This window comes from Agelaius tricolor, unplaced genomic scaffold (genome assembly GCF_023055355.1).
Source record: "Agelaius tricolor isolate 1412-34295 unplaced genomic scaffold, bAgeTri1.0.p SCAF_7, whole genome shotgun sequence".
Classification (NCBI taxonomy): domain Eukaryota; kingdom Metazoa; phylum Chordata; class Aves; order Passeriformes; family Icteridae; genus Agelaius; species Agelaius tricolor.
The window spans coordinates 47,575,053-47,587,720 of NW_027269267.1; positions in this window are offsets into that span (position 1 = coordinate 47,575,053).

Genomic DNA, 12,668 nt, shown 5'->3' on the forward strand with positions numbered 1-12,668 from the left:
TGACCAATACTCAGCCCCTGAGCCACAGTTGATGCCTCTGAGTCAAGTCCTCCAAGTTTATATACTGGGCTAGTTGCCCTGTGGTATGGAATATTCCTTTGGCCAGTTCAGGTCAGCTGTCTCGGCTTTGGTCCCTCACAGCTTCTTGAGCCCCTGTTCGATGGCAGAGCATGGGGAACTGAAGAAGAGCTTGGCTCAAGGTAAGCACTAGTGAGAGACCCCTGAAACATCTCTGTGTCATCAACATCCTTCACCTACTGAATCCCAAACTGTACAGGCTGCTAAGAAGAAGATGAAGATGAAGAAGATGAAGAAGAGAATGAGCTCTATTCCAGTCCAAAACAGAGCACATGACTGAGCTGTGTGACCCATGGTGCAGTTGCCACATATTCCTGTCATTTTATGCGAATTGGCCAACACAACCACTCTTAAATTAAAACTAATGTTAAAAAGGAACACATGCCAAGTTGTTCATCAACATTTTTAGATGGGTAGAAGAATCAAAAGAATGCTAGAAACCAAGTAAAAAAAAGAAAGAAAATGGTTCTTCTGGAACCACAGAAACTGAAACTAAATAAATTAATTAAAAAAATACAATATAAAAAGAGATAAATAAATAAACCTAAACAAAAAAATTGCTGTTTACTGCCTCAAGAAGACAAAAAATACATTGAAGAGAAAGATTTCTGGATCTTGATTTTTTTTAAATTTTCTCTCAAAGAGAAGGTAAGGGAGAGAGGGGGAGAAAACTTCTAAAGGGTGCTGGAGACAGAGGAGCTGATGTTACATATATGTTCAGCTCATATGTTTCCTTTTTATTTTTAATTATTGGTGTTATACATGAAGACTAGCACAATTTAAATTTTATAAGTGAAAATAGAACAGATTTTATATTTCCCTGGTGAAATGCATTATCCCTTAAAAAAAAAAACCAAAAAAGGGAAGAATAAAGAACTTAAATCCTAACATTCCTCTTCCAGCTCCAACTGTTAAAACCTTGTGATCAAGGTACCAGTAATTCAGATATTTGTATATGCTTCCACAGATGTATACTGGTTTTATCGGTATGCGTTCCCTTAATAGTATAATCTAAATGCATTTTACTTGATAAGTTTTTATGCAGATCTTACAACACATTTTTCTACCACATGTTGGAACATTTGTGCAAAAAAAAAATCCCATCTTTATGTTTGAAATTTATGGGAACACAATTAAAATGAGAGGGGTCCAAAGGTATCAAGATAATTACATTTTTCTAATCTTACTAAACAAGATAAATTACCTGCAGGCCCTCTTATAAAAGATGAAATCTTCATAATAAGTGAATTAATCAAGCAGCAGCTTGCTACTGCACATGCATTTATAACAGGAATGATTCAAAGACTTATTTTATGGGGAAATTAATGGAAACAGGCTTTTCATTCTTCTGCACCAATTGAAAACCTCAGCAACCAGCTGCCCACTTGTCAAGAAAACAGAAAGAAGCTGGAAACAAAGATAAATAAAAACACCTTTTTCCTGGCACTTTTGAAGAGAAAAAGCAGCTCTCATTTACAGCAGCCATCTGTTTGTTATTTAATATGGGTGAATTACATGCTGTAATGAGTTTGTTTCTGCATCACTCAGTGCAATGGAACACAAGTTCACTCTCATAATGTGCAGCAGTTTTTAAAAGCTAATCATTTAATTGGACACAATAGTCAATGACAAATGGAGATGTAAAAACTCAGCCAGCTGTAGAGTGAATATGTAATCATTGTGAAATCATATTATTTTACATGCATGAAGACTCTTTAATAGTGGCTGATGTTGGTCAGCACTACAGGCTGAAGAATGGAAGAAACATGATGAAAAGCAGCATTTCAAAACCATTCTTAATATAATTGGGCTGTATTCAGGCACATGCTGTATCTGCCATTAAGTTTAGGTACTTTATCATCTCGAAATCGTTTAGTGGCCTCTCCCAATTTTTGTTTACATTTGCTTTCAACATTTATGGTTCAGTAGGCATGATCTACAGTTTGTTGAGAGTCATCTGACTAGTTCTCTTCAGACTGCCTTACAGTTCCCTCTGACTTGCTGCTTCTTTTATTTATAATGCTACACTAAAATAAATACAGAAAAGTGGAAGAAATGAATCTCAGGGATAAAAATGGATTCGGGTAATCTAGACTTTGGTTTACATGGTTTTTATCTTGTGGTAAGGGGTTTATCTGTTTTCAGAACTTCTTGAGGAAGCAAAGAAATAATTTTTCTTTAGACAAGTCATAGATTCAGACAGTCTGTGAGCTTTAGCCAGATTCAGTAGAATGTATGTAACCTTTTTCTGATGTACTAAATTTATGACTTCTTCACTTCTGAAGACTGAGTAAGCATAATATTTTGGCTTCAAAATACAGCAAGAGAAGCAAGTTTAATGCTGACGCATACCTCTGGATGGATGAGGCAAGACAAGTCTGCTATCTTTTTTTTTAACTATTAAGAGAAACCATCTTGAGAAAGGATTAAATTTTTGTTAAAAGATTCACAGGTCTAAAGAGATTAGATGGATAAAACCAGCTTTCTGATAGCATTTTTGAACATATACTGCTGTACAGTGTCTCATTGTTGCATGATGGCTTGTAAGGTAATATAAACAGATCTATCCAATAAGTTTTAAAATATGAAGAGGTAAGAAGTGAGAAACAATACTCATCTATAAAGTTGAAGCAATTCAGTTTATTTCCTCCCTCAATATTTTAAGTAGTTCAAGACAGAGGAAAAATCCCTCAAAGAATGAAAAGATATCACCTCAGCAGCTTTGGGAGAGAGTACTGAAAATAACAGGGGTTTAAGTACCTAGAAAACAAGGGAGAACGTGAAACTACAGAGTAGAAGAGTGGCACATCTCCTTAGACATAGAGAAAATGTGAAAAAGCAGCTCACTCATGCCAAAAACATCCACTCAGAACCTACAATAAAGAGAAACACAAATACTGCAAATTGGAAAGGCGTTTGAAGTACACATCACAAACACAATTAGCAGGGATGAAATGTCACATGGTTCCTAGTGGATGACTAAAAAGGTGAAAAGCAGAATAAATTACCAAGTACAAGATATGGAACTCATGCTAACAAAAGCCAAACACCTTAAACTTATTACTGATTCACATGGGTTGGAAGGCACAATCACTTGGTTAGAGCAAGTACCAATCAGAATTGCAATGTCTGAAGAAAAGCCGAATCTGCCGGAAGCTCCCATGGGGCTGACTTTCTTTCTTTGAAGCAAGGAGAAGTTCTTCATATGGTGCAGACAAGTTGAACTTTACCCCCACTTTCTGCAGTATTACATGGCATTTGCTGCTTCTAAAGCTCAATCCCCTCATCTGTAATCCTACTACCTCCAGTAACAGCACTAACAAGAGTCTAAATATAACACTTTTAGTGGAGGGTGGATGGAGCATAAAAGTAAGTTGTATATGTGAAAAAGGAATATGGGTTTGAAGTTTAATATGATAAGAGAAGAGTGACTGCATGAATATGGGGTGCAGGAAAAGGCTGTGTGTTTTGTATAGTGCAGCCTGACCTTCAGATTTGAATCTACAGGTGTGTTCTCCCCAGCTCTGGAGAGAAACTCTAAGAGCAAAATGATCAGTTTCAGAAAACTAATGTCCCTCATGTTTTGGTTTTAAGGAATTTTGAGGAAATAGATGGTGAAATGAACAGAAATCTTAATGACTATCTTTTTATTTTCCTGCAAGAAAATAAAGTGGTAACACGGTGTTATCTGAGCTGATGTCCTCGCCCACTCCACAATGATACCAACTCTGCATTACTTAGAAGGTTGACCTGAAGGTTGAAATGCACAGAATGCACCTACATCTTTCATGGGAATTTCATTTCAGGAAAAAAACACCAACACCAATCACAGTAGAAAATTCTTAACAAAAGTAGTATCAATTAGTAGAATTCAAATTCTTTTAGGATTGCCCAGTTTAGTTTTAAGGAATATTTTTGCTTAATGGACAAATTATAAGGAATCATTGTTCATCAAATATGGAACTGAACTTTTACTGGCAAGCTATCTGCATATGATAAATAAATGTAAATGGTGGCAGATATCACTAGGTCTATTTTATAATGACAGCACAGAAATGTAACTGAAAGTACGTGATTTTTCAAATGCAACTAGCAGTAATAAAATTATCTTAATCTCAGGTTATACGACTTTGTATCATGTCCTTACTTTGTTTTGCTCAGATGGTCATGTAAGACTACTAAAACAAATTTTTCATAGGGCAGTGTATTTCAGCAGATTAATTTAGAATTTATCAGATAAATTTAATCTTTGAACTTGTTTCTGAGAATTTCATGCTGTTGAAAATATCCTATAAAAAGATTCTTATGTCAGATTAAAAATTCTATCTATTAATTTCCCCATTTCTTTTAAAATAATTTTCAAATCAAAACACATACTTTATATAATTGCACTTTTGAATTTGTCATCTCTCCTTTTCTCCATTTTCCCCTCTCTTTTTTCTGTCACTTCTGTATGGACAAGAAGTCACTAATAAAGTGCTTTACTCCCACATACTTCCTAACTTCTGCTGGTAGCTATTATATTCGATATCAAAGAATGTAAAAAAAAAGGTAATCTTCCCTGAAGTGCAATCTTCGAACACCAAGATGTACAAAGTCTCTAAGTTGTCAAGAGCTGAGCACCAATGAGCCTCAAATATTTCAATGATCTCCATCATAAACCTAAATAGGTTCTCTTGAGGTTTTAAAAGGCATTAAGATTTCCTCACAAATCCTGATGGAAATCTTGCACATTAACAATAGAGATTCCTCTACTTTTTGATCATACACACTTTTAGAAATAGTGGCCATGATTGCCAGGCACTCCCTGAAGTTATGTGTAGGTAGTAGAGCAGAAAATAATGTTTTGTCAAGGCTATGCAGAGACACTTGTGAACCTCTGCCCCCACTGACACCAACTTGCATCTATCAACATCTAAGTAAAGAAGCTTTTACTTCGTCTCTGTTACTCAACCTTAGCATAGATATATGGGGAGAATGATAAGAGTACAGAGATATACAAAGACTGTTCTATTTGTGAAACTTCAGGGATAGGTCAATGTAGCACTGCCTTTTTATAAACAACAGATTAGACCATTATACTCTTGGGTTCAATTCAATGCAGTTCTAAGAAGTGGTGAGCTATGAGGTAATCTTGGTGCTCATTTCTGACACTTGATAGTGTTTAAGTGGCTTGATTTATACTTACGAAGAAAATATCTTTAAAACTTAACAACATTTTAAAAATGTTTGAGCATACACTCATGTGCTCTTGAGGAAAGTAAAAAGAATGGAGAGAGCTGGCAAAACAAGAAAGAAGCACAGGTTGATCCACTGGGAAGAGAAAACCAAAAACAAAACCAAAATATAGTCTGCAAAAGTGGAAGCATTAGAATATGGAGCCATTTTCCCTCTAGGCAGTTTTACCATGCACCTAAGTATTGTAAATGATCCACTATATATTTTTTTTAAAACCTCCTGGGAATTTAATTCTTCTGACCAAATGTGGTCATTGGCAATGCAGACACTGGCACCACAAACAGGATTTTTTTTATAGTCAATGAGTGATTAGTGCTCATCATTACTATTTGATGTTTAAGGTCTGCCCAACCATTCCAAATTTAAAAAAAAAGGGCTTTTAAAGTGGATGCTGTAGGTATAAATGAGAAAATCCTTCTTCCTGAGTGCCTGATAGCTAATAAAAAAGCTCCTAAATAAGACTAACTAAAAGAGAGACAGTTGTCCATTTTTTTTTTTAATTAGATCAGCACTGAAACCAAAAAGTTTGGAAGCCAAGTGATGCTCCAGGAAATGGGCACTGGCTTATCCATTCCAAGATCTCTTAAGGTAGGTTTTATCAAGTAAAGCTGGGAGCTTAACTCTTGGGCACCAACACCTCCACCATTTATGCTAAGTCTTGTGTTTGTAGTCAGTGAAGAGGAACTTACACAGCTAAGGAGTGATTTACCTTGACCTGATGTAAACATCTAAAACACGTCACCTGAATTGACCCAAAAAGTGCCCATTTCTGTTGCCAATCTATAAAAGCAGTTTAGACTAACTTAGAGGTAGGTGTGTCTCCTGCAGATATCTCAAGCTATTTTAGAGGAATTCACACAGCAGAAATTATATACACCAGCTCTAACTTTACAGTAGTGTTAAAATCACTTAACTAAAGTGACAAACAAGTTCAGATCTTTTCCTAACCAGTGCAGATTTAAGTTCAAATTGGAAATCTGCACTGTCAGGCTAGAAGCAGAGATTATTTGAACAAAATGCAAGGAACTTTCTCCATTTCTCCACATTCTGCACTTTTCTTTTACCAGCTATGTGGCTAAGATATAAATATTCATTCTACCAAATGCAAGGAGTTAGAGCAAGCAAGCTTTATAGTTTAGTGAGGAGGACATTAGGCTAGAATGATCAGAAACCTGAAACTTGATCTGCAAATCTTATCCTAGTTCTTATATTGTATATTTCTTTTACCCCAAAATGCAAAATAGCAAGCCAGTTCCTTTATGGATCTGAGCCTTAAAATTAAAACCTGAACAAGCTGTGACAGGCAAGTCTCAATAAAAGCGTGAAAAGGACACAGTGATGGGTTTCCAAGCTTTTGCGATCTCCAAAGATTTGCTGCTGTTGAAATATTTTTTTCAGTTTCAAGAAAATGAGATAGTGATGAATCACCAACAGGATGCTTGTCTAGAAAGACCACTGCTCCTTAAAACTTATTTGAACAACAACAACAAAAAAAAAACAACAGAAGAGAGTTTTATGTATGTATTAAAATATGTATCATTATATTACAGTTGATGTTACTGCTTCTTATGAATCTGTAAAAAACAGAGCAAGCCTGTTCTAGATAAGTCAGTAGTAATGTTTTATGATATTTGAACTGACATTTTGCAGGCACTACAGATTCAATTAGATTAGCTATTTCAGCATCTTTCGAAAATTGCAAACATTTCCCCAAAATGTCCTCTATATATTGTGCATTATATGACATGATATTACCTTTTAAAATCTGGTAAAATTCTAAACAAATGCAATCCTTTGTTTAGACAACAGTATGTGCTGCCTATAAACTTTCATGCCACCTGCATGAATCTGAGAGCAGAATTCATAATGACATGGACACTGCCTAATCTAGGGTAAATCTTTTACTCCCTTCTAGTGGGATCTTTATCAGCAATGACCCAGAATGACAAGCAATCATTGGAACAAAAAGCTTGCATAGAGAGACTGAAACGTTCAGTGAGTCTGCCCTCCTCCCACTTGATGGCTACATCTCTATTCTCAAAATGTTTCCAACTGAGTGTTTGGGCACATTATGCTTAAGGCTTACACAGATGCAGAGAAAAGGGAGGCATTGTGTTTCCATTTTCTGTGTCTTTATGTTTCTCTCCTTAGAACTACATGGACAGAATCCTAGCTAGTGTGAGTATCTGCAGTCCTTAGCAGCCCACTCTGATGCATCTTTCTTGCTGTTATCTGCACAGAGGAATGCAGAGTTTTTCCACCCCAATAATTTTTAGATTTTTTTTCATAAACCAGACTGCTGTATACATACACCTACTTGTGTTCTTATCTATCTTGACAAAGTGTATTTTATAAAACTCTTTCAGTGCTGTAACAGAAAATTGTCATGAAATTATCTCACAGTATTTTATTTCAACATAATTTGTACCTCTGATCTCTGCCTTCAAATAATGTTCTTCTATCATGAATTTGGTTTAGGCTCTTTATTGTTTAATGTGTTTTGGAAGCATCCTGAATTACATTGTAATGATTTATTCTCTGTCTTGTAATTGTTATGTTAGAGTTGAAACTGTGATGGACCATATGTAAGACTAAGGAATGAATGAATAACTGTATACCCTCTGTCCTTCGGTGCCAGCATAATGAACCTAAAAACCGAGAAAAGAACATGGAGTGGCAAGCTAGATTTTCACTTGGGGTGAGTAATTCTAGGGTATTGAAAGGACATGCATGAGGCATATAAGGAACCTTAATTCTGCTGTCTATAATATGCCAAACAGGGCAATTCACAAGGGGGAGGATAAGCCATGTATTGTAGAAGGCAGCAGTAGAATGACTTCACCCTAAAAAAAAAAGGAAAGCAAAAAAAGAATTGCTTCTGTATGTCCCTGGGCTCATGCTAGCACACGGCTAAGTTTAAAAGCTTGGTCTTAGTCTTACTCTCTTTGAGTTTTTAATGTTTTAGCTTCTTTGCCCTTGGAGTGAATGAATAAATTTTTCTAATGGAAATAGGGTGTCCAAGAATCTGACTAATGTGATTACTATAAACAGTAGCAAAATTTTGTTTCAATAGTTTTTTTCAACAAATAGGAATCAAATAAAGCAAATAATAAATAAGAATAAATTTATTAAAAGAATACAGAAGCTAAAGAAAAGCAGGAATAACAAACCATAATTAAAAAACAAAAAGCAGAATCAATAGACATGCTGATCTACTCGGTTTTATGATGGAACTTCAGGGGTGTGGGCTGCATTTGGGCTATTTCATGTCTGTAGTTATAATCGAGGGATGATAAAGACTATAGTAACTTATGGGGTTTATCTCATACACATGAGTGCCTCATAAGTTATTAGCACCAGAAGCCATAATGAGTTATATCACACTACTCTTACATAGCCTCCAAAAATTCTAAGTCCCTCTAAGCCATGAACAATATCATTAACTCAGCACGTTTTCAGTCTTAGAGATTGTATCCAGATTTTGAGAATTTTTCTTATACTTCACCAGTGATGCATGAAAACTAGTAATGAATATGAGAATGTAAGGCTGATGCAAATACCCTGACCTACATAACTCTCTACATAGCCAAGAAAATGTATCTCTTTCTCTTCATTTTAATTCAACTAAGGACTAAGTTGAACTCCAGAAGTTTACAAGAGCTATTCTTAAAAGTGTAAATTTTTAAGGATGCAAGATGTCCAATCTTTCTCAGTGGCTTTCATAAGCCACTGGATATTGTTCTGAAACTAAAATATTGTCTTAATTCTTTCAGCAGCATGAATTTATGATCCAGACACTCTGAAATCTAAAAACTTTGATCCCAGTGTACCCTACTTCTGGATTGCCTTTTCTATTTATTCTGTCTATAAAATTTTTTTAAGCTACAGTTGAAGACCAAATTGGTATATTACATTTCTTATGCGGAGATACAATATGTATTTAAATATAATTAAAACAGATTTAAAAAAAAAACTTATAAGGAAGATTGGTTGGCTAAATTTTCATTAGCCCTCACTGTACATTACTGTATGTATTTATCTTCTCAACTAACTGATAAAGAATTGTCTCAGTGGAATAATTAATGATTTAGAAAGAAGTAAATGAAAAAAAGAATGATGAGTGGTAGTTTCAGCTTTTCTAAGGCAAGCAACTAAAATTTCTCCTCACTAAAATTATTATTATTTTAGAATGGTGGAAAGGAAATCTAAAGCTTTTATTGAATTACACAGGTAGGTATTGTTACTGTTGTTTTATGGTTGTTGTGGGGGAGAGTCTATTAGGACATGATTTTACATTTGATACTATGGTACAATTTTTTAGCCATCCCTTGTTGGATTTGTTTTTTTTTTAATTTGTTTTACTTCAGTAGCATAATTTAGAAAAACAAGAAATGACAAATTATATAACTAAATCATACAAAACCTCCCTAGGACTTAAAAAAATTCCTGTTACTTGGAATTCCTCACCCTTCTCATTTTTATTACTGTTGTGGTCATTTGTCCTCCATTTCAAAGACCAAGAGCATATGATTGGTTTCTTTCACTGTTATCAAGTACATTTCAAAGGATTTAAAAAAAATGTATTGAAAAAGAAATAAAAAAGTTTTATTTCAACTCCTTCTCTGAAAAAGGAATACATGACCCAGACAACAAAATGTGCAGCTTTTAATTTTTACCATGCCTTGTTGAGGCAAGGCAGACTGGCCATCTAATAAGGGTTCATATAACAGGCCAAAAGGGTGGTATCATGCCCAAAGTATCTGAAAAGGACCAAATATAATTTATTAAATTGGATACCAAGCATGGGCCATTTCTATGCAGTCTGCCATGTTTTCTCCAGAAGACATGAGGGAATCCATCTGAGTTGAGATGCTATGTGTTCTTTGCTCAGAATAATCCTTCAAGTTGTTGTTTCTGCTGAAAAACAAGTGAAGTCCCATCCCTCAGGAAACAAGGGTACCACAAGCTTTTACTGAGAAACCAGGGACAAAATTTCCAAACGTTTCATCTGTTCCAATCAAGATTAGGGTTGCAGTTTTAATATTTATAAACTCTTAGAGAGGTAGGGGATTTCAGAAAAGATTATATAGAAGAAAAAAAAGAAAATTCTTAATATTGTTAGCTTGAAGAGAATCTAGCATGCAACTCTCTTAAGTCAATACAAAGACTAGTTTAATGTATAGGACTCTCTGACATTATTAGTGACAATGAAAATATTTCCAGGAACCTTCAAGAAGTTTTTTACAGTATAATCTAAAGCAAATGAAAGGAGAAAATAAAGTGCTTTCACTGATAAATTTGTTCATAAGCCAGTAAATAGTTCAACAGGTAAAATTTAAATCCCGAAAAACCTGGAAAACCCATTAGACCAGATTCACTTGACTTTTTAATCAAAATACATTTCTGTCATATTTATTAGACTTTTAGTTTAAATGTAAGTAAATTGAACTATGGATAAGTATAAGAAAGGAAAAATATCAAAGAAGGGTGAAGTAGATACACGTGAAGTGGTGCACTCTTCTATTGACTAATAATTTTAGGGAAGAATTAGACTTTTTAATTCAGAGTAAGTGTTAAATATTTGAATATACACAATCTAGTTTCATCTATTTTATGTTTATACAGAGTACATTTTCTTTGTTAAAAAAAGATAAGTAACTTTTCATGCTAAAAAAACCCAAATCTGAATCAATCTATTTATCCAATTTTTAGTTTTGTTAACTCTCTTATGCAAGACATCAATGGAAGTAATAGAATTTTTATAGAGTTAGAAAACTTGGGTCATCTTGCTGGGTGAGCAGATATATATATATATACACACATATGCAGCTTGCCAAACCTGTGAGCCGTGATGAAGGAGCTTAATTAAAGTTCATGGACAAATTAAAAGTGAAAAAATAGAACAGCAAGAAAGGCATTAATTAAGAAAACCTGTATCTTAAAAAGAGCAGACCCAAGGGTATCAGTACAGTAATAAGTAACAGCAGGGGTGACCATCAGACAGAAAATAAAATAGAGTAATATGGGGTAAGAGAGCAAGCTGTCCAGGTGTAAAGTTGTTATGAAGTCCATGCCTATGGCTCAAGAACAGCACTGAAGTGCTTATTTGGAGCACTGGAGTTGTGTGGGAAAAGCTATCCTTTACCTGTGCCAAGAAAAGGTCTCATGAAAGTATGTGTTTGAACTCAGAATGATTTTTGCTTATCTTTTTCATAGCACTACTCTTGCATGTCTTTTCTTCAACTTTCAGATCCATTTAAAAAATAAAAACAAGGTTTATATTTAATGCAAAACAAATAAAAAGTATTCTGTTACATGGAAGAGAATACATTTCTGGAACTCTATGAGGTTTTTCTTTAGGGTTCATTAGACAATACGCTTTTCAGGATACTTTTGTATTTACGTCTTCACAAAAACTGCTCTGATTTGTATTTTGTTCTAGATTCCCTACTCTTTCTTAAAAATTTTTGAAGGTTATCTCATTTTCTTAGCAGTTGGTAAGGTTTTTTCCTGCTTCCCCTCCAGCCCTCCCGATTGTTTCCCCCAGTCCCGACAGGTTCACAGAATCATGGAATTGTTTAGATTGTAAAAGACCTTTGATATCATTGAGTTCAAACATTGACCTAGCACTTCCAAGACCATTTCTAAACCATGTCTCTAAGTACCACATATATGTGTCTCTTAACCCTCTCTGGGGATAGAGACACGACCGCTTCCCTGGGCAGCAGAGGCAGATGCTTGACAACTCTTTCAGTGAAGAGATTTTCCCTAATACACAATCTAAACTTACCCTGACGCAACCCGAAATTATTTCCCTTTGTCCAATCCAGCAAGATGAACCCAGTTTGTTAGCTCTACAAAAGTTCTATTGACTGGGAGAAGAGACCAATATTCACTTCACTATAACCTCCTTGCAGGCAGTTGTGGAGAGCAATAAGGTCTATCCTGAGCCTCCTTTTCTCCAGGCTAAACCATTCCAGCTCCCTCAGCTGCTCCTCTTAATGCTTGTGCTCCAGACCTTTCACCGGCTTTGTTGCCCTTCTCTGGACATGCTCCAGCATCCCCATGTCCTTCTTGTACTGAAGGTCCAGAACTGTGCAAGTACAGAGGGAAAATCCCTTCCCTATTTTTGGCCACACTACCTGTGATACAAGTTAGGATGCCATTAACACACTCCTGGTGTTGACCAACACCCCGAGGTCCTTTTCCCCTGGGCAGCTTTCCAGACATTGTTCCCCAAGCCTGTAGTGCTGCATCCAAGTCCAGGATCTGGCACTAATCATGAGTGACCTGACTATATTGATCCATTACTGTAGAATCCACAGATATTCACCATAATTTCTCTCTAGAGG